A 25,865-nucleotide genomic window follows, 5' to 3' on the forward strand; every position below is an offset into this window, starting at 1 on the left:
TACAACTGCAGAAATATGGGTGGGATCTGCTCCATGTGTGTGATGTCACCCCTCTTCTCCCTTTCTGGGCTTTTGCATACGTACAGGAGAGGATGAAGTTTAAGATCATAATGCCGAGACATTTTGTTCATACTTCTTACTGCTTCCATAGAAGCTGTATAGCAGATCTGTTTTTGCAAATTAACAGTTGTTATCCTTTTCTGGAGAGTTAGGCCAACAGAGATATGAAACATTGTTATAAAGTAACCCTTAGCAGGCCACCAATGTAGGTCTGCAGTACCTTCACAATATTAGACAAACATCATAAAGCCAAATACTCGTTACTTAAATAATTCTGAAACAACTTGAGACAAAGTGTGAACAGCCTTTATTTACAAATTTTATGTGAAAAATAACATCTTTCATTAGTTAAATCCCTCTGGGTGACTGGAAGACTCTCTTTGGCAGAAATACATTGCCTCATATGTTCATATTCTGGAAGGTTAGACCGGTTGAAGCTCCTCCAACAGGCAGTTCATGCAACAGTATGAATAGAACTTTTCAGTATAGCAGCTCCCCATGCAGCTGCTGGAAGGGCCCTTTTGTGGTCCGTTGGCTGATGAAATGATGTACCCATAGTCTGTGCCACCTTCTTGGATCCATGATGACTGGGTAGCACGCACCAAACTCTCTAGACAACACCCAGTTGAAAAGAACTCGCTAAGTCTCTTTGAAAGTCAAATGGTAAGACCTATTTGACTACCAATGAAAGAAAATCAGCCACAAGGATAGTAATGTAGGGGATATCATTACATACAGAATACCATACAGATCTCACTGGTACTACTTTTCAGGCTGACAATGCGACCAATTTTTTACTTACCCAAGTGACCCCAGCCTTAAGGTTTTTGCAGACGTCAAGTGAGAACATAGACTTCTAAACCTTTAGAAGACCCTTGAAATGATCTGAAAAGGGGATAGCCTCACAATCACAATTAAAAAGTGGTTTTGTAAGTCTTTTTTATTTTTATTCTAATTTCTTAATTTTTCTTTCTTTATTTTTCTGTTTTATACTTTAATAGTGTTAATTGAAAAGCCCCATTAAATTTGGAAAAAAGGACTGTATGATTGATCTAGGTTACATACAAGGATGACATTTTAATAACAATGTGTAGACTCCTTATATCAACAGTATATTATTTTTTGATTTTCAGAAAAGATTGCGTACCAGGAAACCAATGGGTATGCAATCCATTATTGTTCTTTGTTTGCCCTGTAAATAGATAGCATGAAAGTAGTCATAATCTATTAATTAAGCCCGTATATCCAGCTGGGCCAAAGAATATTAGAGAGAACCATGCTGCTTTGTTAATGTAATCTTCTAATCTCATTTGGTCATTCTGCACATTCTCTGTGGGTTTAATTCAAACGAAGGTCACTAGTATGCCACAAACTGTAAAAGATGGGCTTGATTTTTGTTTTTACACACATATTACTCTATGTTAAAAATTGCAATATTGTTGAGTAAAAACAGCATTTTTCTGACTTGGGTGTCACAATGATTATAATTATTTAATAAGTTGCACATAAATTGTGGTGACCATACACATTAGGATAAACATTGTCCAAACACACTAATTTTAGCAGGACTGACCAACCATCTATTATGTAAGAGGTCGTCTGACATTACCTTGCACAGCGAATGTGATAGAAATGGGATTGTTATGTTATTTGGTATGTTAGATTACAACATTGCTGATCCTTTTTTCATAACAAACATAAGCTCCTGCCAAGGTGTTGGAAGGAGCATGCTTCCATCTCCTGATTGAGAATACATGCAAGCTCAGTTGAATGGAGAATACACGAGTATTGGAAAGTAGAGAGCAAAGACAAAAAATCTGCCTAATTTTCTTTTTTTTTAATTAAATATTCACCTTTTCATCACTATCATCTTGGCATTGTCCACCACCATCTTCGGGGTTTGCCAGCTTTGCTTTTGTGCATGATTGGGACATCACTAATGGTCATGCTGACATCCCTCTACTTAGAATGAGAGGAAATTGGTATGGTGCACGATATCAGGGAGTGTCTTCATGTGTATATTTTGGTCTTCCAGCATAATTTTGTATGCAGGGAAGCAACGCTGAATGCAAGCAATGAGACAGATATTGTTCTGATGCCAAGACATGGTGAGCTTTGAACAGCATATTCCAGTTTTTGGGGGCAAAATATTAAACAAGAACCATAGAAAAGCAGGTTTATAGAAGTGAAATGATTCTCACATGTATTTAAATGCACCAAATCTATCAAACAGTACACTATATGTCTCGATGATAAACTTTTTGCAATATTAACCTCATTCTTTTAATTTTAGACTAAGTTAAGTGAATATTAAAGAAACCCACCCATCAAAGTGCTTACCTTCTTAATATATTGCAATCATCATATTATATAGCATTGTGCATTTACAGTTGCTCATTTTGCCTTTCTACCCAGCTAATTCTTCTCCTTTCTCTGCTTTATGTAGAGATAGGAAGTCTCTTTTCTCTGCATAAATCATTCCCCTCCACAACTCCTGACCCAGCTGCTCCTCCCCCTACCAGTGACTTTTGCAGTGACTCGAGTCATACAGGGAAAATAGATTTCCTGTTTCCAAATGGAATAGAGCAGTTAAGGGTTAAGGTGTCAGGAATGTCTAATAAATGATGGGTGGGACTGGTCATGAGATTTTAAACCAAGAATGGAAACAAGGAAGAATCCAGCCTGTCCACATTATGACCTCAGTCAGCTCTCTACAGGGGACTTGAGAGTGCTCTGTGACTTGTGATTTTGATTTTCCGAAACAAGTCATCCATTTTAAAACCCTCAATGCTGTAGCCTCTGTGCCTATCATGTGTTCTTGGTCGCCTCTACAACAACATTCCTTACATGGGAGATGAGGTATTGGATCAAGATGGCACTTTTATTGAAGAATTAATTAAGAATTATGATGGAAAGGTTAATGGGGTGCAGGGAATGTGGCTTTATCAATTATGAAATATTTGTGGAGCTGGTGAATGCACTCAGTCAGTATAGTGATTACGATGATGGAGATGACAATCAGGATGATGAACACGATGACAAAGAAAAAGATCATGAAGATAGCATAGACGACAAGGTGGCTCGTCTACCATGGAAATTTCCATCAGATAACATCTTTGAAGCAATATCATCCATGTTTCCTGATAAGGGAACTACTGAAGAGTTAAAAGAGAAATCCAAGGAATTAACAGAACAACAGTTGCCAGGAGCTCTACCTCCAGAACGCACCCCGAATATCGATGGACCAAATGCTAAATCTGTACAAAGGGAGCAGAGCCTACATTCATTCCACACTTTGTTTTGTAGGCGCTGTTTCAAGTACGACTGTTTTTACATCATTTTCATGCCTCTCCAAATATGCACAAAAGAAAAAATAATGAGGGTGCAAATGATGGAAAACCTTGTGGACCCAACTGTTACCAACTTTTGAAAGGAGCAAGAGAATTTGCTGCCGCATTGACAGCAGAGAGGATAAAAACCCCACCTAAGCTTCCTGGTGGTCGGTGAAGAGGTAGACTTCCCAACAGCACCAGCAGATCAAGCAGACCAACCGTTAATATTTCAGAATCAGAGGACACAGATAGTAACAGAGAAGGCGGCACTGAAACCAGTGTGGGAGAGCAATGATAAAGAAGAAGAAAAGAAAGATGAGACCTCCAGCTCCTCTGAAGCTAACTATCGTTGCCAAACACCAGTCAAACTGAAGCCAAATATTGAAGACCCCCAGAACGTGGATTGGAGTGGAGCTGAAGCTTCTTTGTTTAGAGTTCTCATTGGCACCTATTACAACAACTTCTGTGCAATTGCAAGGTTGATTGGTACAAAGACTTGTCGTCAGGTGTATGAGTTTAGAGTAAAGGAATCTAATTTTATTGCTCCAGTCCTTGCTGAAGATGTAGATATGCAGCGCCCCAGAGTCCTGGTCGTTGCAGTACTGTGGCTCCGCCACTATGGGGAGCCATGGTGCGTCCGATGGCACTGAAAGAGTTCATCTGATCAGGTATCACAGACACCAATACATTTCACAGCCGGGCCTCCGGGGGGAGCTAAGGGTTCTATTCATTAGGCCACTCCCCACCATAGTGGGTAAACTGGGGGTCAGGCAGGAAGTTAGATCAGAAAGCTGACTGGATTGGACGAAGCAACACCTAGTGGCAGAGGGTGTTGTGGAGGAAGAGACAGTAGGGTCTCTGTCAGGGGTGGGATCCTGACAGAGGCTTGGCATTGAAAAGAACGTAACGGGTCCGCGCCAGCTCCGGGAAGCGGCGGGACCCAAGAAAGGACTAGAAGCGAGATAGATTGTGCTGAGTGAGAAACGAGATCAAGCAATAGGAGAATTCCAGTAGGGGTCGTGCTGTAAGACCGGAGCAACACCCTACTGAGGCGCACTACCGGTGGCCGGAACGCCGAAGGAGTATTATAACATTCAGCTTCAAGCAATACTCTAAACAGCGGCAGGACAGTCAGTTTAAGGCGGGCTGTCTAACACATATCACCTATGAAGTCTTGGGAGGCAATTGCGGGAGAGGGGCGTCTCTAGGGTCCCGGAAGAACTCCAGGCCTATCCGACAAACGGGTGCCGTTCTAACTGTAACATCAGGAAGGGACGGAAGATTAGAAGAACATCATTTAATCGAGTTGTGAGGGAACTTAAGAAACAGACACAACGGTTGTGGGGTACTTTCCGTAAGCACAGCAGGGAAGGACTACAACACATAGCGCTAAGAAGGAAGGCACCGATTTCCACCTGTGAAGTGAACTCTGGAGGTGCCATTGGACCAGCCGGACTTGCGCAGCCTGGTGAACCGTATTCTGGACTGAGGACTCAGAGATCTCCAGTAAAGAGGTAAAGAGACTGCAACCTGGTGTCCTCGTTATTTACCGCGACCTGCACCCCACAACTGCACCGTTACAACACCACTTATTGCACCGGACGTCCCCCACTGACAGACAGGGCCACGGACCGGGTCTAGCCACCGTGACAACCCCAGAGCAGAGACCCAGAGGCCCGGCTCCGGGTACCCCTCGGCCCTGCGGCGGTGTGGGGGCGCTCCAAACTTGGCGTCACGAACAGGATCTACTTAAGCCTGAAGAATCAGGTCATGTGTGCCTTGGAATTGTGATTTATCGTGCTTTGACTGTGCTTTATTACAAAGACTGTGTGCTGTGCCATTTGCCGCCAAAAATCCGCCGCCATTACAGCGCTGAGGAGAGCGCAGGAAGAGAAGAGGGGCGTGAGGTGGGCGTAGACAAGCTGGAGAGCGCGAACAACAATGGCCGCCCAGTCCAAATATTTCTGTGTCTTGAGGACGTGTCCGTCAACAGCTGAGGTCCGCCTCCTGATCCTGTTTGGAGGGTGGAGACCATGGAGATGGGGCCGCCCACGAAAGAGACCGCGGGAAGAAGACGCGGGAGAAGAGACAAAGATGGCAGCGCCAGAAACCCCGCATGAGAAAGATCGGTCGCGGAGAGAGGTTGGGCAGCCCGATGTAGCCCGGGGTACGCCGTCACCGTGGGAGCTGACCCTTGCCGGGCTAACGGTGGGTCGACCTCCCCGGCCGCCGTCGGAAGAAAGCATGGCCGCGGCAGAGGCCCGGCAGATTGCTGCCCGCCTGGAGGCCGACGCCCGCGTGATTGCTAGGCTGGACCAGCCCACAGAGATCTGCCTGGTTCCAGTGCCCCCTGCTTCTCCCAACCTGGCCGCGGCTGAAGGTGCGCCGCAGGCACCGGGCCTAAAGATCACGCCTGAGGCCGAACACCTGCGGCGCTTGATGGCTGCATGGCGAACCCGACCTCGGCCGGCCGTGCAGGTGGACCTGACCCCCACCGCGGAGGTTCCCTCATCCCACTGGGGGGTCGTGATTTCTTTTAACCCCCAATATGGACGCGGGGTTATCCAGGAAATCGGGGAGCCGCTACAAATCCACGTGGATCGGGAAGAGGTGGAGCCCTGCAGCGGAAGATTCCCCCGCGACCTAGAACCCGGTGATGCGGTGACCTACACCAGATGGAGGAGGGCTACGGGAGAGGCTGGCTGGGTAGCGCGGGGCGTGCAGCGATGTACTGCCTTCCAGGCTGCTGCCGGAACACCGGAGGAAGATGATCCCGTGGGGAAAGCAGCAGAGCCCGGCCCCGCGGAACCTCGAGAAGCCCGGTCTCGCTGTGCCCCGGAGGGACGTGTGCGTCTGCCAGTGAGAAGGGCCTCCCGGCGAGGGATTTTATCACTGCTGGGACCGGAACGGCATCCTGGCTCACCAGTGCGATCTGTTGGCCTGGTGAGACCGGATAGGAGACCACCACAGTAAGATTTTACTGCATTTCTTTTACTGTAAATAGTTACTGTTTTATTGCTTTTATGTTGCTGATAAACCCGTTCAGGGTAAACTCTTAAAGGGATCCCTTTGTTGACCCGGGATCCCTATTGTTTGTTTTTGTTACCAAAAGTTTTGCACAAGTTTTAAAAACTGCTGAATCATGAACAGTGCATGATCCGAACTCTTTTGTATATAGTTTGCACCTTATTAAAGGCGCTCCCTACTGGTTTTACTTAAACAAGGACTCTTTGCGAAGATACCGCACTGGAACCTTTGATGAGTATGGACTGGTAGCTTGAGAAGATGTGCTACCTCACAGAGATTTGGTCCCCTCTTAAAGGGGATGTTCATTTGTTGCACGTAAATGGTGATATTGCTTTAAGACCGGTAGCAATAATGTCAATGGAAGAAAATGCTGATAATATTTACATGTAAAAGTTATATGTATGCCATTAGTTAATTGTAAAGGAATGCTGATAATGTTCTCTGAAAGAAAAAGTAAAAGGAAGTAATGAGAAAGTTTAATGTTGTGAAAAGAAGATAGTTGATAATGTTGATAAGAAAAGGGGGGGGATAGAAGGTAAACCCTGCGTTCCCCATCGAAAGTTAGTAATGTGTTACTAAGGACAGAAAGTGAACCCGTAAGGGTTAGTGGGTGAGTCCTTATAGGAGCCAAGTAGAGCCGGCTCGGTGTTCTCAAACTGAAAGAAAAGTTATGTTCTATACTGTGTATAGTAGTTGAAAAGGCAGTAGGCCCTGGCTGAACGGGGCGGTCCTGTAACAGAAAGGAGAGGCAGTAGGTCTGGTGCCGATAGGACAGGCGGTCCTGCAGATCCAAAGTAGGAGAATGAAAAAGTTAAAGTGCCTTATAATGTGATTATAGGAAGGTCTTTAGTGGATTTAGAGTGTGAGTCCTTAAAGGCAATGTTAAATTATTGTTCAACAATTTTGCACTTAAGTAGAATGCCCGGTTGGGTAACAGAAGTAAATTATAGCATGTTGCTATGATATTTTTGCCATGTTTGTAACGTTCAAGTGTCCTTACCTCCCATAAAGGGAAGCCTGTTCAAATATGCTTATTGTCATTGCACTCAACAAAATTGTATGTCTTTTTGCTAACTTGTATTGTTGTTTTCTTCCCAGTCCCGGAGTACTGTGTTTAACCAGGGGGGAGTGCAGCGCCCCAGAGTCCTGGTCGTTGCAGTACTGTGGCTCCGCCACTATGGGGAGCCATGGTGCGTCCGATGGCACTGAAAGAGTTCATCTGATCAGGTATCACAGACACCAATACATTTCACAGCCGGGCCTCCGGGGGGAGCTAAGGGTTCTATTCATTAGGCCACTCCCCACCATAGTGGGTAAACTGGGGGTCAGGCAGGAAGTTAGATCAGAAAGCTGACTGAATTGGACGAAGCAACACCTAGTGGCAGAGGGTGTTGTGGAGGAAGAGACAGTAGGGTCTCTGTCAGGGGTGGGATCCTGACAGAGGCTTGGCATTGAAAAGAACGTAACAGGTCCGCGCCAGCTCCGGGAAGCGGCGGGACCCAAGAAAGGACTAGAAGCGAGATAGATTGTGCTGAGTGAGAAACGAGATCAAGCAATAGGAGAATTCCAGTAGGGGTCGTGCTGTAAGACCGGAGCAACACCCTACTGAGGCGCACTACCGGTGGCCGGAATGCCGAGGGAGTATTATAACATTCAGCTTCAAGCAATACTCTAAACAGCGGCAGGACAGTCAGTTTAAGGCGGGCTGTCTAACACATATCACCTATGAAGTCTTGGGAGGCAATTGCGGGAGAGGGGCGTCTCTAGTGTCCCGGAAGAACTCCAGGCCTATCCGACAAACGGGTGCCGTTCTAACTGTAACATCAGGAAGGGACGGAAGATTAGAAGAACATCATTTAATCGAGTTGTGAGGGAACTTAAGAAACAGACACAACGGTTGTGGGGTACTTTCCGTAAGCACAGCAGGGAAGGACTACAACACATAGCGCTAAGAAGGAAGGCACCGATTTCCACCTGTGAAGTGAACTCTGGAGGTGCCATTGGACCAGCCGGACTTGCGCAGCCTGGTGAACCGTATTCTGGACTGAGGACTCAGAGATCTCCAGTAAAGAGGTAAAGAGACTGCAACCTGGTGTCCTCGTTATTTACCGCGACCTGCACCCCACAACTGCACCGTTACAACACCACTTATTGCACCGGACGTCCCCCACTGACAGACAGGGCCACGGACCGGGTCTAGCCACCGTGACAACCCCAGAGCAGAGACCCAGAGGCCCGGCTCCGGGTACCCCTCGGCCCTGCGGCGGTGTGGGGGCGCTCCAGATACGCCACCAAGAAAGAAGAAACGGGAACACAGGTTGTGGGCCGCACATTGCAGGAAAATCCAGTTGAAAAAGGATGGCTCCTCTAATTACGTTTACAATTACCAGCCTTGCGACCATCCTCGCCAGCCCTGTGATGGCTCCTGTCCCTGTGTAATTGCACAGAATTTCTGTGAGAAGTTCTGCCAGTGCAGCTCCGAGTGCCAAAACCGGTTCCCAGGATGTCGTTGTAAAGTGCAGTGTAATACCAAGCAGTGCCCATGTTACCTGTCTGTGCGGGAGTGTGACCCAGACTTAAGTCTCACTTGTGGTGCTGCCGATCACTGGGACAGCAAAAATTTCTCCTGCAAGAACTGCAGCATTCAGCGAGGATCCAAAAAGCATTTGCTTTTTGCGTCTTCTGATGTGGCTGGATGGGGAATCTTCATCAAAGATCCTGTACAGAAGAATGAGTTCATCTTGGGGTACTGCGGGGAAATCATTTCTCAGGATGAAGCAGATCAAAGAGGGAAAGTGTATGATAAATACATGTGCGGCTTCCTCTTTAACTTGAACAATAATTTTGTAGTCAATACAACTCGCAAAGGCAACAAAATTCCTTTTGCTAACCACTCTGTGAATCCAAACTGATATGCAAAAGTAGTGATGGTGAATGGAGACCATAGAATAGGCATATTTGCTAAGAGAGCCATCCAGACGGGTGAAGAACTCTTCTTTGATTACAGATATAGCCAAGCTGACGCTCTGAAATATGTGGGTATTGAGAGAGAAATGGAAATCCCCTGATGGCCCAGTTACCTCTTGTTGCAGCCCATGCCTTACCTTCTTCAGGAATTTCTAATACTGGCACAATTTTTACCTACAAAGAATGAAATGAAAAATGCGAGCTGAAGTTCTGAATTTACTGAGTACTGTAAAACTAATTTATAGTGATGTCAAAAAAACAAAAAACAATTTATTCATTTTTTTGTATCAGTTAATTTTTGGCAATAATGTATTGTGGTACATCTCCCACCTGAAATAAAATATTCTTGAACTTCTCTAAAAAAAAAAAAAAGGGCATTTGACCTGCTCACAACTGTGTGTAGCGATAGAAACATCTCTGAGACATGGTCTCTGTGGAAACTGGAGAGACTTCTTACTTCTGCTCAGACTGAGTGGTGCGAATCTAGACAATATTGTGAAGAGGTGAACCCTGTACAGCTGTATGGACTATTTTGTTTAGCTTTAGGCCAAAGGACCGATTACCGTATCTGCTTTACTGGAAAATATTTATAAGCTTTAATAAATCTGTTTGCTTGGACATAGAAATTGCATATCTGTGTGAACACTGCCTAATGCCTACCTGTGTTAATCCCTACAATATAGTTATATACATATACAGTATATGTATGTACAGTATATATATACTGTATATTTATATATATACACATATATACATACAGTATATATTAGTGAATTTTATCATATTAGCCCACATATTTACTGCTATCAATTCTACATTTACATCATTATTTCATCAATGTTATTTTAATTTACTGATATACCAATGTTATTGAGTAATCTGGAATAGTATGTTTATTATCCACATTGTAATTTTATTTACATAGAATGTATTTACAGTGGCACCTCTGGCCAAAATTACTGTTATTGTGAACAATAAAGCAAGTTGAAGATGAAATTATTTCTAAACGGCCTAAAGTTAAAAATGACTCATTTAGGCTAGTTTCACACTAGCGTTTGCATGAGCTGCGGAGGACTGCGGACTTCGTCCGTGAAGCCCCGCCCTCAGCCGCACCTCTGCCTCTAGCTCCACCTACTCCTGAATGCGGCCGGCTTGCGGCCTGTGTACCTATCTTTAACATTAGGTACGCAGGTCGTGCTTCCGTCGTTTTGACGATGCGGCAAAAAAATGAAATTGCTACAAGCTGCGTTTACGCTGCTCGCCGCATCGTCAAAACGACGCATGCGGAAGCATCCGCATACTGCGGCACGACCTGCGTACCTAATGTTAAAGATAGGTACACAGGCCGCAAGCCGGCTGCATGCAGAAGTAGGCGGAGCTAGAGGCGGAGCTGCAGCCGAGGGCGGGGCTTCACTGGGGAAGTCCGCAGCCCTCCACAGCTCATGCAAACGCTAGTGTGAAACTAGCCTTACTTTGTATTTTAGGCAAAAAATATATATGTTGTCATTTTTTACATTTCAAAAATTACAAAAAGGAAAATGGGCTGATGTAAAAGTTTGGCCACAGTTGGAGATTTGTATGCTCAGATAACTTTGACCAAGGTTTCAGACTTTAATTAGCCTGTTAGGGTTATGGCTTGTTCACTATCATTGTTAGGAAAGGCCAGGTAATGCAAATTACAAGCTTTATAAAAACTCAGCCTCCTCTAACCTTGTGCAAAGAACAGCAGCAGCAGGTTCTTCTGAGCAGCTGCCTAGCACTCTGAAAATGACAGTGGTGGAGGCCCACAAAGCAGGTGAAGGCTATAAGAAGATAAGAAGCTAACAAAGCAATTTCAAGTTTCTCTTTTATCAGTTTGAAATGTAATTAAGAAATTGCATTTAATAGGAACAGTGGAGGCCAAGATAAGGTCTGGAAGACCAGCCAAAATTTCAGTGAGAGCTGCTTGTAGGATTGCTAGAGAGGAAAATAAAGACCCCTGCTTGACTGCAAAATACCTTTAGAAAGATTTAGCAGACACTGGAGTTGTGGTACGTTGTGGCACTGTTCGGAGACACCTGCACAAATATGGCCTTCATGGAAGAGTCATCAGAAGAAAAACTCTCCTGTGTCCTCACCATAAAATTCAATGACAGAAATATGCAAAAGAACAAGTCCTGTGGACCAATGAGGTTAAAATAGAACTCTTTGGCAACACTGATCAAAAGTATGTGTGGAGAAAAAAGGACACAGAATTTCAGGAAAAGAATATCTCATCAACCATTATACATGTGGTGGATCAATCATGCTTTGGAGTTACGTTGCAGCCAATGGCACGGAAACATTTCACGGGTAGAGGAAAAAATGGATTCAATTAAATTTCATCAAATTCTTGATGCAAACAAAACACCATCTGTAAAAAAGCTAAATTTGAAAACAGGGTGGCTTCTACAAATTGATAATTGTAAAACACATATCACAATCCTCAATAAATAACCTCAAAAGTCACAAGCTGAAGCTTTACAATGACCCTCATAGTCTTCTAATCTGAACATCATTGAAAATCTGTGGCAAGTCCTCAAAATAGCAGTGCATGCAAGACAATCCAGGAATCGCACAGAACTGGAATCATTTTCCAAGTAAGAATGCATGAAAATCCCTTAAACAAAAAATTGAAAGGCTCTTATTACAAAAAGTGTTTACGAGTTGTGATACTTTTAAAAGGGAGTGCTACTAGGCACTTATCATGCACGGTGTCCAAACTATTGCATTGGCTCATTTACCTTTTGTAATTTTAAAATATAAAAGATGAAAAAACAAACATATATATATATATATACATATACACACGTGGTCAAACTTGTTGGTACTCCTCGTTTAATGACAGAAAAACCCACAATGGTCACAGAAATAGCTTGAATCTGACAAAAGTAATAATAAATAAAAGATCTATGAAAATGAACAAATGAAAGTCAGACATTGCTTTTCAACCATGCTTCCACAGAATAAAAAAAAAATAAAACTCATGAAATAGGCCTGGACAGAAATTATGGTACCCTTAACTTAATATTTTGGCAATCACTGCAATCAAATGATTCCTGTAACTGTCAATGAGACTCCTGCACCTCTCGATAGGTATTTTGGCCCACTCCTCAAGAGCAAACTGCTCCAGTTGTCTCCTGTTTGAAGGTTTGTGGTCCATTTTCTCTTTTGAAAAATAGTAAATTATATATCTATATATAGATATATAGTATATGTATTTTTTTTGCATAAAATACAAAGGATCACCTTTATCTCACCTTTAACTTTAGACCTTTTAACCCCTTAATGATCACCGATACGCCTTTTAATGGAGGTAGTTAAGGGTACTTATTCCTCAGCATTGCTTTTTAATAGCGCTGAGAAATAAGGTTATCGCACCCCCAGCGTCGGAAAATCTCCAGGGTCGGTTTTTACCGTCCCTAGTGTTGCGACTAGTGTTGAGCATTCCGATACCGCAAGTATCGGGTATCGGCCGATATTTGCTGTATCGGAATTCCGATACCGAGTTCCGATATTTTTGTGATATCGGAATCGGAAGTTCCCAGTGTATGGTTCCCAGGGTCTGGAGGAGAGGAGACTCTCCTTCAGGCCCTGGGATCCATATTCATGTAAAAAATAAAGAATTAAAATAAAAAATATGGATATACTCACCCCTCCGGCGGCCCCTGGACCTTACCGATGTAACCGGCAGCCTCCGTTCCTAAGAATGAGGAGTTTAGGACCTGCGATGACGTCGCGGCTTGTGATTGGTCACGTGAGTGGTCACATGAGTGGTCACGCGACCAATCACAAGCCGCGACGTCATCGAAGGTCCTAAACTCCTCATTCTTAGGAACGGAGGCTGCCGGTTACATCGGTAAGGTCCAGGGCTCGTCCGAGGGTGAGTATATCCATATTTTTTATTTTAATTCTTTATTTTTTACATGAATATGGATCCCAAGGCCTGAAGGAGAGTTTCCTCTCCTTCAGACCCTGGGAACCATCCAGGATACCTTCCGATACTTGTGTCCCATTGACTTGCATTGGTATCGGGTATCGGTATCGGCGATATCCGATATTTTTTAAATATCGGCCGATACCATCCGATACCGATACCTTTGAGTATCGGAAGGTATCGCTCAACACTAGTTGCGAATTGCAAAAAAAGTACGATTTCCCATTTATTTCTCTAAGCTTTGATATGATCTAGCATACCACTGGAGAGAGAGGAGAGAGAAATGGCGTCCCCCCAAGCCCCCCTCTGGTACCTCCGGCATCCCCTGGTCCCTCCAACCCTGTCCCCCGAGATCCCATGGCCGGCACCCGTCAACAATAGGAGATTTTTCCTATTAGTTCATTTTGATCAATGTGATAGAACCTATCACAGTGATCAAAATAAAAAAATAGTAAATCAAAAATCAACCCCCCTTTATCACTCCCTTAATTAGGTAAAAATAAAATGTATTTTTTTCCATTTTTCCATTAGGGTTAGGGTTTGGCTATGGTTAGGGTTGAGGTTAGAGCTAGGGTTGGGGTTAGAGATAGGGTTAGGGTTGGAGCTAGGGTTAATGTTGGGGCTAGGTTTAATGTTAGGGCTAGGGTTAGGTTTAGAGCTAGGCTTAGGGTTGGGCTAGGGTTAGGGTTGGGGCTAGGGTTAGAATTAGTGTTTGGGTTGGGCTAGGGTTAGGGTTGGGGCTCGGGTGGGGGTTATGGTCGTGTTGGGGGTATGATTTTGGTTGGGTTTAGGGTTAGTGGTACGATGGGGTTAGGGCTGTGTTACGGTTGGAGGGGGGTCTCCAAACGCAACATGGTGCATGCCAATTTTGCATTCAAAAAGTTAAACGATGCTCCTTCCCTTCTGAGCCCTGCCATGCACCCAAACAGAGGCTTTCCCCCACATACGTGGTATCAGTGTACTCAGGAGAAATTGCACAACATATTTTGTGGTCCATTTTCTCTTTTTACCTTTGCAAAAATAAAAAAGTTTGGGTAATTTTTTTGTAAAAAAAAAAAATTGTTCATTTTTTCCTTCCACATTGCTTTAGTTCTCGTGAAGCACCTGAAGGGTTAATAAACTTCTTGAATGTGGTTTTGAGCACCTTGAGGGATGCAGTTTTTAGAATGGTGTCACTTTTGGGTATTTTCTGTCATATTGACCCTCCAAACTCACTTTAAAATTTAACCCCTTCCCGACATGTGACGGAATAGTACGTCACATGTCGGGACCCCCGCTTTGATGTGCGCTCCGGCGTTGAGCGCACATCAAAGTCGCGACATGTCAGCTGTTTTTTACAGCTGACATGTGCGCGCAATAGCGGCGGGTGAAATCGCGATCACCCGCCGCTATTAACTAGTTAAATGCCGCTGTCAAACGCAGACAGCGGCATTTAACTACCGCATCCGGCCGTGCGGCCGGATATGAGCGCATCGCCGACCCCCGTCACATGATCGGGGGTCGGCGATGCTCCTCCATTGTAACCATAGAGGTCCTTGAGACCTCTATGGTTACTGATTGCCGGTGGCTGTGAGCGCCCCCCTGTGGTCGGCGCTCACAGCACACCTGCATTTTAGCTACATAACAGCGATCTGATGATCGCTGTTATGTAGCAGAGCCGATCGGGCTGTGCCTGCTTCTAGCCTCCCATGGAGGCTATAGAAGCATGGCAAAAGTAAAAAAAAAAGTTTTTAAAAATGTGAAAAAAATAAAAAAAATATAAAAGTTTAAATCACCCCCCTTTCGCCCCAATCAAAATAAATCAATTAAAAAAAACCCAACCTACACATATTTGGTATCGCCGCGTTCAGAATCGCCCGATCTATCAAAAAAAAAAAGCATTAACCTGATCGCTAAATGGCGTAATGAGAAAAAAATTCGAAACGCCAGATTTACGTTTTTTTGGTCGCCACGACATTGCATTAAAATGCAATAACGGGCGATCAAAAGAACGTATCTACACCAAAATGCTATCATTAAAAACGCCAGCTCGGCACGCAAAAAATAAGCCCTCACCTGACCCCAGATCACAAAAAATGGAGACGCTACGAGTATCGGAAAATGGCGCAATTTTGTTTTGTTTTGTTTTTTGCAAAGTTTGGAATTTTTTTTCACCACTTAGGTGAAAAATAACCTAGTCATGTTAGGTGTCTATGAACTCGCAGTGACCTGTAGAATCATAATGGCAGGTCAGTTTTAGCATTTAGTGAACCTAGCAAAATAGGCAAGCAAAAAACAAGTGTGGGATTGCACTTTTTTTGCAATTTCACTGCACTTGGAATTTTTTTCCCGTTTTCTAGTACACGACATGCTAAAACCAATGATGTCGTTCAAAAGTACAACTCGTCCCGCAAAAAATAAGCCCTCACATGGCCAAATTGACGGAAAAATAAAAAAGTTATGGCTCTGGGAAGGAGGGGAGCGAAAAACGAAAACGGAAAAAGCTCCGGGGGTGAAGGGGTTAAGGTGGTCCATAAAAAAATGGTTTTGAAAATTTTGTTGGAAAAATGAGAAATCGCTGGTCAACTTTTAACCCTCTATCATCCATTATCATGGCATCCAGCATATTTAGCATCTACAGTACCTGTTAGACCTCCTTATGATCCGTTACAGCGGGGAAACGTGTCGAGGTGTATCCTGCTCATGATACTTCAACAATGTTATTCCAATGAATTATCTATTCTTATGAATTATCTGGCTTATATGTGTCCACATAGTATTTGGCGGGACATGTTTAATTATGTGCATCAGGTAGCATGTTGATAAGTACTTATCGTGTTGTTGGATTTATTGGTCTTTCATTATATTTTGTTGATTTTTTGGCCTACAACCCTGGAGAAATTTTCTTGCCTTTGATTATTCCTTTTTTCATCTCTGTTCTATTAAGACATTGTTTTCCCCCCTATATTTACAGGGATTTGATAGGGAAGTGAGGGACAGTCCTTGTTGAGTGGGGGTGCCAAAAAATCGTTGTTTAGGGTGCCAACCTCCACAGATAGGCAGGTACAGATTAGGCGTATTATAAGTTTGTATAGGATCGAATTAATGGTTTGAATTTGTCCTTGGTCTCTACCATTTTTTTCACTGGGAAGATGTGTTCACAACTTTTAACCCTTATAACATCCTAAGAAAAAATAAAATGTTTCCAAAATTGTGCTGATGTAAATTAGACATGTGAAAAATGTTACTTATCTTAGAATCAGTGGGATCTGCTGAAGCGTTCCAGAACTATAACGTTATAAATTGACAGTGGTCAGAATTGTAAAAATTGGCTTGGTCTTTAAGTACAAAATTGGCTTTGTCACTATGGGGTTAAAGATCACTTCATCTTCAACTTTCTTAACTGATCACAATAACAGTAATTTTGATTAATCATTAAATCATCAATATACACTGGAGGCAGCTCTCTTTGCAATTGCTTACCAGTGATATCAGATGTGCTAGATAGGAGAAACACTTTTTTGTCATGTACCTATCTAACATTTCCTATTATGTTAGGTTGGTATGCTGCTGTGGTTGGATATGTTTCACATTTTAAATATGACTTTATGCCCATACTTGCTAATTTTGGCTGGTGGAATGTTCATAATCTACATTGACTCACCTGGTTTATTTACCAGTTTCGTCTCTATGTGACATCTTACTTTCTATTTTCCATAACAAGTATTGTATTTATGAACCTAATCATTTGCATCCATATTGTCAGTATTCATTCAGTTACCTGAAATCTTATTCATTGTTTTTAATTTATTTATACACTGGCACTTTTGCCCCTATTCATTGATATACTATTCAACTTTAATATAGCTACTTATACATATATACCGTATATACTCGAGTATAAGCCGACCCGAGTATAAGCCGACCCCCCTAATTTTGCCACAAAAAACTGGGAAAACTTATTGACTCGAGTATAAGCCTAGGGTGGGAAATGCAGCAGCTACCGGTTAATGTAAAAAATAAAAATAGATACCAATAAAAGTAAAATTAATTGAGACATCAGTAGGTTAAGTGCTTTTGAATATCCATATTGAATCAGGAGCCCCATATAATGCTGCATACAGTTCATGATGGGCCCCATAAGATGCTCCATATTAAAATATACCCCATATAATGCTGCACAAAGGTTAATAATGGCCCCATAAGATGCTCCATAGAAACATTTGCCCCATACAATGCTGCATAAAGGTTGATGGCCCCATAAGATGCTCCACACATTATGGCCCCATAAGATGCTCCACACATTATGGCCCCATGAGATGCTCCACACATTATGGCCCCATGAGATGCTCCACACATTATGGCCCCATGAGATGCTCCATACATTATGGCCCCATGAGATGCTCCACACATTATGGCCCCATAAATTGTGGCCCCATGAGATGCTCCACACATTAGGGGCCCCATGAGATGCTCCACACATTATGCCCCATACGATGCTCCATACATTGTGGCATCATGAGATGCTCCACACATTAGGGGCCCCATGAGATGCTCCACACATTATGCCCCATAAGATGCTCCTCATATATGCCCCATAAGATGCTCCTCATATATGCCCCATAAGATGCTCCATACATTTGCCCCATTTGCTGTTGCTGCGATTAAAATAAAAAAATCACATACTTACCTCTCTTCGCTCAGACCCCCGGCACTTGCGATAGTCACCTTCCACTTTTCATCGCTGCGCGCTGCTCTGTCTTCCATCCTCAGGCTGTGACTTCAGGCAGAGGGCGGCGCGCACACTAATCGCGTCATCGCGCCCTCTCACCTGAACAGTCACAGCCAGAGGACGGAAGACAGAGCAGCGCGCAGCGATGGAACGTGGAAGGTGACTATCGCACAATGCTCCCCCTCCCCTGATATACTCACCTGCTCTCGGCGCGGTCCCCTGGCAGCATCTCACTGTCAGATGGTCTCCGGGAGCCGGCGGCATCTTCCTGTGTTCATCGGTCACGTACCGCTCATTAGAGTAATGAATATGGGTGCATATTCATTACTTTAATGAGCGGTACCACGTGACAGCTGAACGCAGGAAGCGCTGCCCGGAGACAATGGGACATGCAGGGACAGCGCCAGGAGCAGGAAAGTATATCACAGCCGCCGCTCGCCCTCATCTGCCGACCCCACACCGACACTGACTCGAGTATAAGCCGAGAGGGTCACTTTCAGCCCAAAAAAGTGAGCTGAAAATCTCGGCTTATACTCGAGTATATTCGGTACATACTTTTTATATTTTTTAGCTAGCTGATGGATACTGTATGTATATTTTTACAAATTATTTATCTCAGGTTGTTGGGCTGTATATGCATTGCGCTGTATATTGATATTGCACTTGCACTTTTTTCAAAATGAACTTGATTATACCCCCTGGTCTACAACCATATTCATTCTTTCACAGACTTTCATTATTGTAGCCATCCATTGTATTTCATACCCACCTTTTTGTTTCCTTATTTGGGTCTTTTCTTATTCCATGTCTTTTAATGGTTTTTCAATAAAGATTTATTATATTTTATTTATCCTGTGGCATTTTTTTCTTTCCTCACATTCTCTTTGTTGCAATGCCTTAGGACAGTATACTTTGCTGTTAAATTGCTTAATTGGTTTTAAACATGTACATTACTCATCATTTAAATTGTAACACAGTATTGTTTATGAGTAGAGATGAGCGAATATTTCTATATACGGTTTGGATTAAGATCACCGAATTTGTAATATTTGCTGAATGTAACCGAACACCATTTAAGTCAATGGGAGGCAAAAACAAATGCATGCACAACACCTTCAAATGGTCCCAAAAGCTGCCAAAATACATCAAATTAGGGGCAGACATCATAAAATTGTCCTCAATTCCCCCACATTACAAATTGTAGCATGACGTGGCAGCAATCAGCCATGCATGAGGTATCGTGGTCTGGGCCATCATTTACAGCTTTCAATTGAATGTCAAAATAAGAGGAAGTGGGTGAGGAATCTGTGTAGGCTTGCTGTGCTGGGAGCCCTGATACCATATGCACAAGCTCAACCTGCTTTCATGCTCAGCCACAATCAGGTGGCACAAATATCAGTTTCATAGACTACTATTGTCAGAAAAATCTAAGGATAGTAACATGGGTAGTTGACTCAAAGGAAGTGGAGGCCTGACGATCTCATAGGTCTACTGCTACAGGCAACATGAAGGAGACCCAACCAGGAGTCTACACATTTACCAAAATTATTGGCAGACACCACTGAAGTGTCAATTTTACCAGAGTACAAATAGTATACCGGAGAACAAGATCTCTTTCTCTACAGCCAACCCAGCAGATGGAGAGACACAATCAGGACTCTCCACATTTCCGAAAATTATTGGCAGACACCACCAAAGTGGCATCAATTTCATCATGGTAGAAATAATATAATAGGGATTGACAGGTCATCCACTACACCCAACCCAGCAGATGGATGCCCAATAAGAAGTGTTCATATTTCTAAAAATTAGTAGCTCACACCACCAAAGTGACATCAATTTCACCACAGAAATGTAGTAATTTTTGCAAATTTAATAAAAAAGAAAAAATGAAATATCACATGGTCATAAGTATTCAGACCCCTTGCTCAGACACTCATATTTAAGTCACATGCTGTCCATTTCCTTGTGATCCTCCTTGAAATTGTTCTACTCCTTCATTGGAGTCCAGATTTGTTTAATTAAACTGATAGGATTTGATTTGGAATGGCACACCCCTGCTAATATAAGACCTCACAGCTCACAGTCATGTCAGAACAAATGAGAGTCATGAGATCAAAGGAACAGGCCAAGGAGGTCAGAGACAGAATTGTGGCAAGGCACAGATCAGGCCAAGGTTACAACAGAATTTCTGCATTACTCAAGGTTACTAAGAGCACACTGGCCTCCATAATCCTTAAATGGAAGAAGCTTGGGACCACCAGAAGTCTTCCTAGACCTGGCCATCCAGCCAAACTGACCAATCATGTGTAAAGAGGCTTGGTGAGAGAGGTAAAGGAAAACCCCAAGATCACTGTGGATGAGCTCCAGAGATGCAGTAAGAGATGGGAGAAAGTTCCACAAGGTCAACTATCACTGCAGCCCTCCATCAGTCGGACCTTTATGGCAGAGTGGCCCGACGGAAGCCTCTCCTCAGTGCAAGACACATGAAAGCCTGCATAGTTTGGTAAAAAAACACATAAAGGACTCCCACACTATGAGAAATAAGATTCTCTGGTCTGATGAGACGAAGATAGACATTTTTAGTGATAATTCTAAGCGGTATGTGTGGAGAAAACCAGGCACTGCTCATCACCTGCCCAATACAATCCCAACAGTGAAACATGGTGGTGGCAGCATCATGCTATGGAGTGTTTTTCAGCTGCAGGGACAGGATGACTGGTTGTCATTGAAGGAAACATGAATGTGGCCAAGTACAGAGATATCCTGGATGAAAACCTCTTCCAGAGAGCTCTGGACCTCAGACTTAGCGGAAGGTTCACCTTCCAAAAAGACAATGACCCTAAGCACACAGCTAAAATAACAAAGGAGTGGCTTCAGAACAACTCTGTGACCATTCTTCACTGGCCCAGCCAGAGCCCTGACCCAAACCTGTCCTCCAAGGTTCACCATGAAAACTGACGGAACTGGAGAGGATCTGAAAGGAAGAATGGCAGAGGATCCCCAAATCCAAGTGTGAAAAACGTGTTGTCCACTTAGGAAGCAACACTGTTTGACAATCAATTTCACATATTGTTGTGTAAATGGAATAGGCAACAGATGGAAATTATTGGCAATTATCAAGACACACTCAATAAAGGAGTGGTTCTGCAGGTGGGGACCACAGACCACATTTCAGTACCAATGCATTCTGGCTGATGTTTTGGTCACTTTTGAATGTTGGTTGTGCTTTCACAATCGTGGTAGCATGAAACGGACTCTACAACCCACACAAGTGGCTCAGGTAGTGCAGCTCATGCAGGATGGCACATCATTGTAAGCTGTGTCAAGAAGGCTTGCTGTGTCTGTCAGCATAGTGTCCAGAGGCTGGAGGCGCTACCAGGAGACAGGCCAGTACACCAGGAGATGTGGAGGGGGCCGTATGAGGGCAACAACCCAGTAGCAGGAACGCTACCTCTGCATTTGTGCAAGGAGGAACAGGAGGAGCACTGTCAGAGCCCTGCAAAATAACCTCCAGCAGGCCACAAATGTGCATGTGTCTGCACAAAAGGTTAGTAACCGACTCCATGAGGAAGGTCTGAGTGCCCAACGTCCACAGATTGGGGTTGTGCTCACAGCCCAACACCGTACAGGATGCTTTGCATTTGCCACAGAAAACCAGGATTGGCAAATTCGCCACTGGCACCCTGTGCTCTTCACAGATGAAAACAGGTTCACGGTGAACGCATGTGACAGACGTGACAGAGTCTGGAGACACCATAGAGCGCGATCTGCTGTCTGCAACATCCTTCAAGATGACTGGTTTGGTAGTGGGTCAGTAATTGTGTGGGGTGGCATTTTGGCATTTCTTTGGAGGGCCACACAGCCCTCCATGTGCTCACAAGAGGTAGCCTGACAGCCATTAGGTACCGAGATGAGATCCTCAGACCCCTTGTGAGACCATATGCTGGTGCGGTTGGCCCTGGGTTCCTCCTAATGCAGGACAATGCCAGACCAAATGTGGCTGGAGTATGTCAGCAGTTCCTGCAAGATGAAGGCCTTGAAGCTATGGACTGGCCCGCCTGTTCCACAGACCTAAATCCCATTGAACACATCTGGGACATCATGTTTCACACCATCCACCAACGTCACGTTGCACCACAGACTGTCCAGGTGTTGGTGGATGCTTTAGTCAAGGTCTGGGAGGAGATCCCTCAGGAGACCATCCGCCGCCTCATCAGGAGCATGTCCAGGAGTTGTAGGGAGATCATTCAGGCACATGGAGGCCACACACACAACAGAACATCATTTCCTTGTCTTGAGGCATTTCCACTGAAGTTGGACCAGCCTGTAATTTGATCTTCCACTTTGATTTTGAGTATCATTCCAAATCCAGACCTCCATGGGATATTCATTTTGATTTACATTGATCATTTTTATGTTTTATTGTTCTCAATATGGAGCGCCCCCACACCGCCGCAGGGCCGAGGGGTACCCAGAGCCGGGCCTCTGGGATCTCAGTCCTGGGGTCGTCACGGTGGCTAGACCCGGTCCGTGGCCCTGTCTGTCAGTGGGGGACGTCCGGTGAAATAAGTGGTGTTGTAACGGTGCAGTTGTGGGGTGCAGGTCGCGATAAATAACAAGGACACCAGGTTGCAGTCTCTTTACCTCTTTACTGAAGATCTCTGAGTCCTCAATCCAGAATACGGCTCACCAGGCTGCGCAAGTCCGGCCGGTCCAATGGCACTTCCAGAGTTCTCTTCACAGGAGGAAATCTGTGCCTTCCCCCTAGCGCTATGTGTTGTAGTCCTTCCCTGCTGTGCTTACGGAAAGTACCCCACAACTGTTGTGTCTGTTTCTGATGTTCCCTCACAACTCGACTAGATGATGTTCTGCTAATCCTCCGTCCCTCCCTGAGGTTCGGGTAGGAACGGCACCCGTTTGACGGGTAGGCCTGGAGTTCTTCCGGGACCCTAGAGACGCCCCTCTCCCACAATTGCCTCCCAAGACTTCATAGGTGATTTGAGTTAGACAGCCCGCCTGAGACTGACTGTCCTGCCGCTGTTTGGAGTATTGCTTGAAGCTGAATGTTATTCTACTCCCTCGGCGTTCCGGCCACCGGTAGTGCGCCTCAGTAGGATGTTGCTTCGGTCTTACAGCACGACTCCTACTGGTATTTCTCCTTTGCGTGATCCCGTTTCTCACTCAGCACAATCTATCTCTCTTCTAATCCTTTCTTGGGCACCGCCGCTACCCGGAGCAGGCACGGTCCCGTTACGTTCGTTCTCGTTGCCAAGCCTCTGTCAGGATCCCACCCCTGACAGAGACCCTACTGTATCTTCCCCTACAACACCCTCTGCCACAAGGTGTTGCCTGGTTCCAACCCAGTCAGCTTTCTGATCTAACTTCCTGCCTGACCCCCAGTTTACCCACTATGGTGGGGAGTGGCCTAATGAATAGAACCCTTAGCTCCCCCCGGAGGCCCAGCTGTGAAATGTATTGGTGTCTGTGATACCTGATCAGATGAACCCCTTCAGTGCCATCGGACGCACCATGGCTCCCCATAGTGGCGGAGCCACAGTACTGCAACGACCAGGACTCTGGGGCGCTGCAAATACATTCAACTATGCAATGAATAAAGATTTGCAACTGAAATATTTCATTCAGTGATATCTAGGATGTGGTATTTTAGTGTTTCCTTTATTTTTTTCAGCAGTGTATATTTCTAATGTCCCATTATTGTATACTAGATGGTGGCCCGATTCTAACACATCGGGTATTCTAGAATATGTATGTATGTACTGTATGTATATAGCAGCCACATAGTATATAGCACAGGCCACATAGTATTTAGGAGCCACGTAGTACATAGCAGCCACGCAGTATATAACACAGCCACGTAGTATATAACACAGCCCACATAATGTATAGCACAGGCTACGCAGTATATAACACAGGCCACGCAGTATATAACACAGCCCACGCAGTATATAACACAGCCAACGCAGTATATAACACAGCCCACGCAGTATATAACACAGCCCACATAATATATAGCACAGCCCACGCAGTATATAACACAGACCACGCAGTATATAACACAGCACACGCAGTATATTACACAGCCCACACTGTATATAACACAGGCCACGCAATATATAACACAGCCACGCAGTATATAACACAGCCCACGCAGTATATAACACAGGGCATGCAGTATATAACACAGCCCATGCAGTATATAACACAGGCCACGCAGTATATAACAGTGGCCACGCAGTACATAACAGTGGCCACACAGTAAATAACACAGCCCGCGCAGTAAATAATGCTGCCCACGTGGTATATAACACTGCTGACATAGTATATACTGTAGCAGCCATGCAGTATATAACACAGCCCATGTAATATATAGCACAGCCCACGCAGTATATAACACAGCCCACGCAGTATATAACACAGCCCAGGCAGTATATAACACTGCCCACGTAGTATATAGCAGCCACGCAGTGTATAACACAGCCCATGTAGTATATAGCAGTGTGGGCACCATATCCCTGTTAAAAATAGTTATATACTCACCCTCCGGCGTCCAGCGAAGCTGTCCCGATGCGCGCGCTGCTGCCGCCAGCTTCCGTTCCTAGAGCTGCATTGCGAAATTACCCAGATGACTTAGTGGTCTCGCGAGACCGCTAAGTCTTCTGGGTAATTTCGCAATGCATCTCTGGGAACAGAAGCTGGCGGCAGCCGCGCGCACATCAGCGGACGACAGAAGGTGACAATAGCATAATGCTGTCCGCTAACACTGCCATTAACCCTGTGTGAGTGCTGACTGGAGGGGAGTATGGAGCGGGCGCTGGGCACTAACTGGACGGAAGTAGGGAGGGACTAATTCTCGGCCGGGCTGTTCCCGTCGCTGATTGGTCGCAGCCTGGCGGCTGTGACCAATCAGCGACGTGGGATTTCTGTGACAGATAGACAAACAGACAGACAAACAAACGGAAGTGCCCCTTAGATGATTATATATGTAGATGGTTATTTAGGGAAAGGGTAGTATTGTAGTTTTCCCACTAGATGGGGTACCCTAGAATAGTGTACATAGTATTCTAATAAAACAGAAAAGGGAACTCCTAAGAGTAGTTATGCTGGGCAGAGAGAACACTGCAGTGCCGAACACTTCGGTACGACCCCAAGAAGCCATGGAAGGAATAAGAGAAGGCACAGGGAAAGTAACAGATGTGAACGATGCCTTACCCTGTGTTGATGCTGTAACTGATATGGATGTACTGCAATTGAAACCAAGTAAAGTTCTTCGTTTAAAGTTTGAATTGGACTGTGTCTCTTTGTGCTCAACAACACCAGCAGCCGGACTTCAGCAGCCCAGATGGAACCCTGACGGTGCAGAGGGTGCAGCAGAAGGTATGCAAGAAAAGGGACATTGTTTATATGTGATGGGAGGTAAGGGCACGCTTAACTCCTTAGTGACAGAGCCAATTTGGTACTTAATGACCGAGCCAATTTTTACAATTCTGACCACTGTCAATTTATGAGGTTATAACTCTGGAATACTTTAACGGATCCTGCTGATTCTGAAACTGTTTTTTCGTGACATATTGTACTTCATATTAGTGGTAACATTTCTTCGACTTGCGATTATTTATGAAAAAAATGGAAATATGGCGAAAATTTTTAAAATTTTGCAATTTTCAAACTTTGTATTTTTATGCCCTTAAATCAGAGAGATATGTCACGAAAAATAGTTAATAAATAACATTTCCCACATGTCTACTTTACATCAGCACAATTTTGGAAACAATTTTTTTTTTGTTAGGGA

At 44.4% G+C, this 25,865-nt stretch overlaps 1 pseudogene; it reads left to right on the forward strand.

Annotated features, from left to right (window-relative positions):
• The first annotated feature begins 2,643 nt into the window (after window positions 1–2,643).
• Window positions 2,644–9,739, forward strand: LOC143798958 (histone-lysine N-methyltransferase EZH2 pseudogene; annotated as a pseudogene).
• The last annotated feature ends 16,126 nt before the right edge of the window (window positions 9,740–25,865 follow it).

The sequence above is a fragment of the Ranitomeya variabilis genome, chromosome 1 (assembly GCF_051348905.1).
Source record: "Ranitomeya variabilis isolate aRanVar5 chromosome 1, aRanVar5.hap1, whole genome shotgun sequence".
NCBI lineage: Eukaryota > Metazoa > Chordata > Amphibia > Anura > Dendrobatidae > Ranitomeya > Ranitomeya variabilis.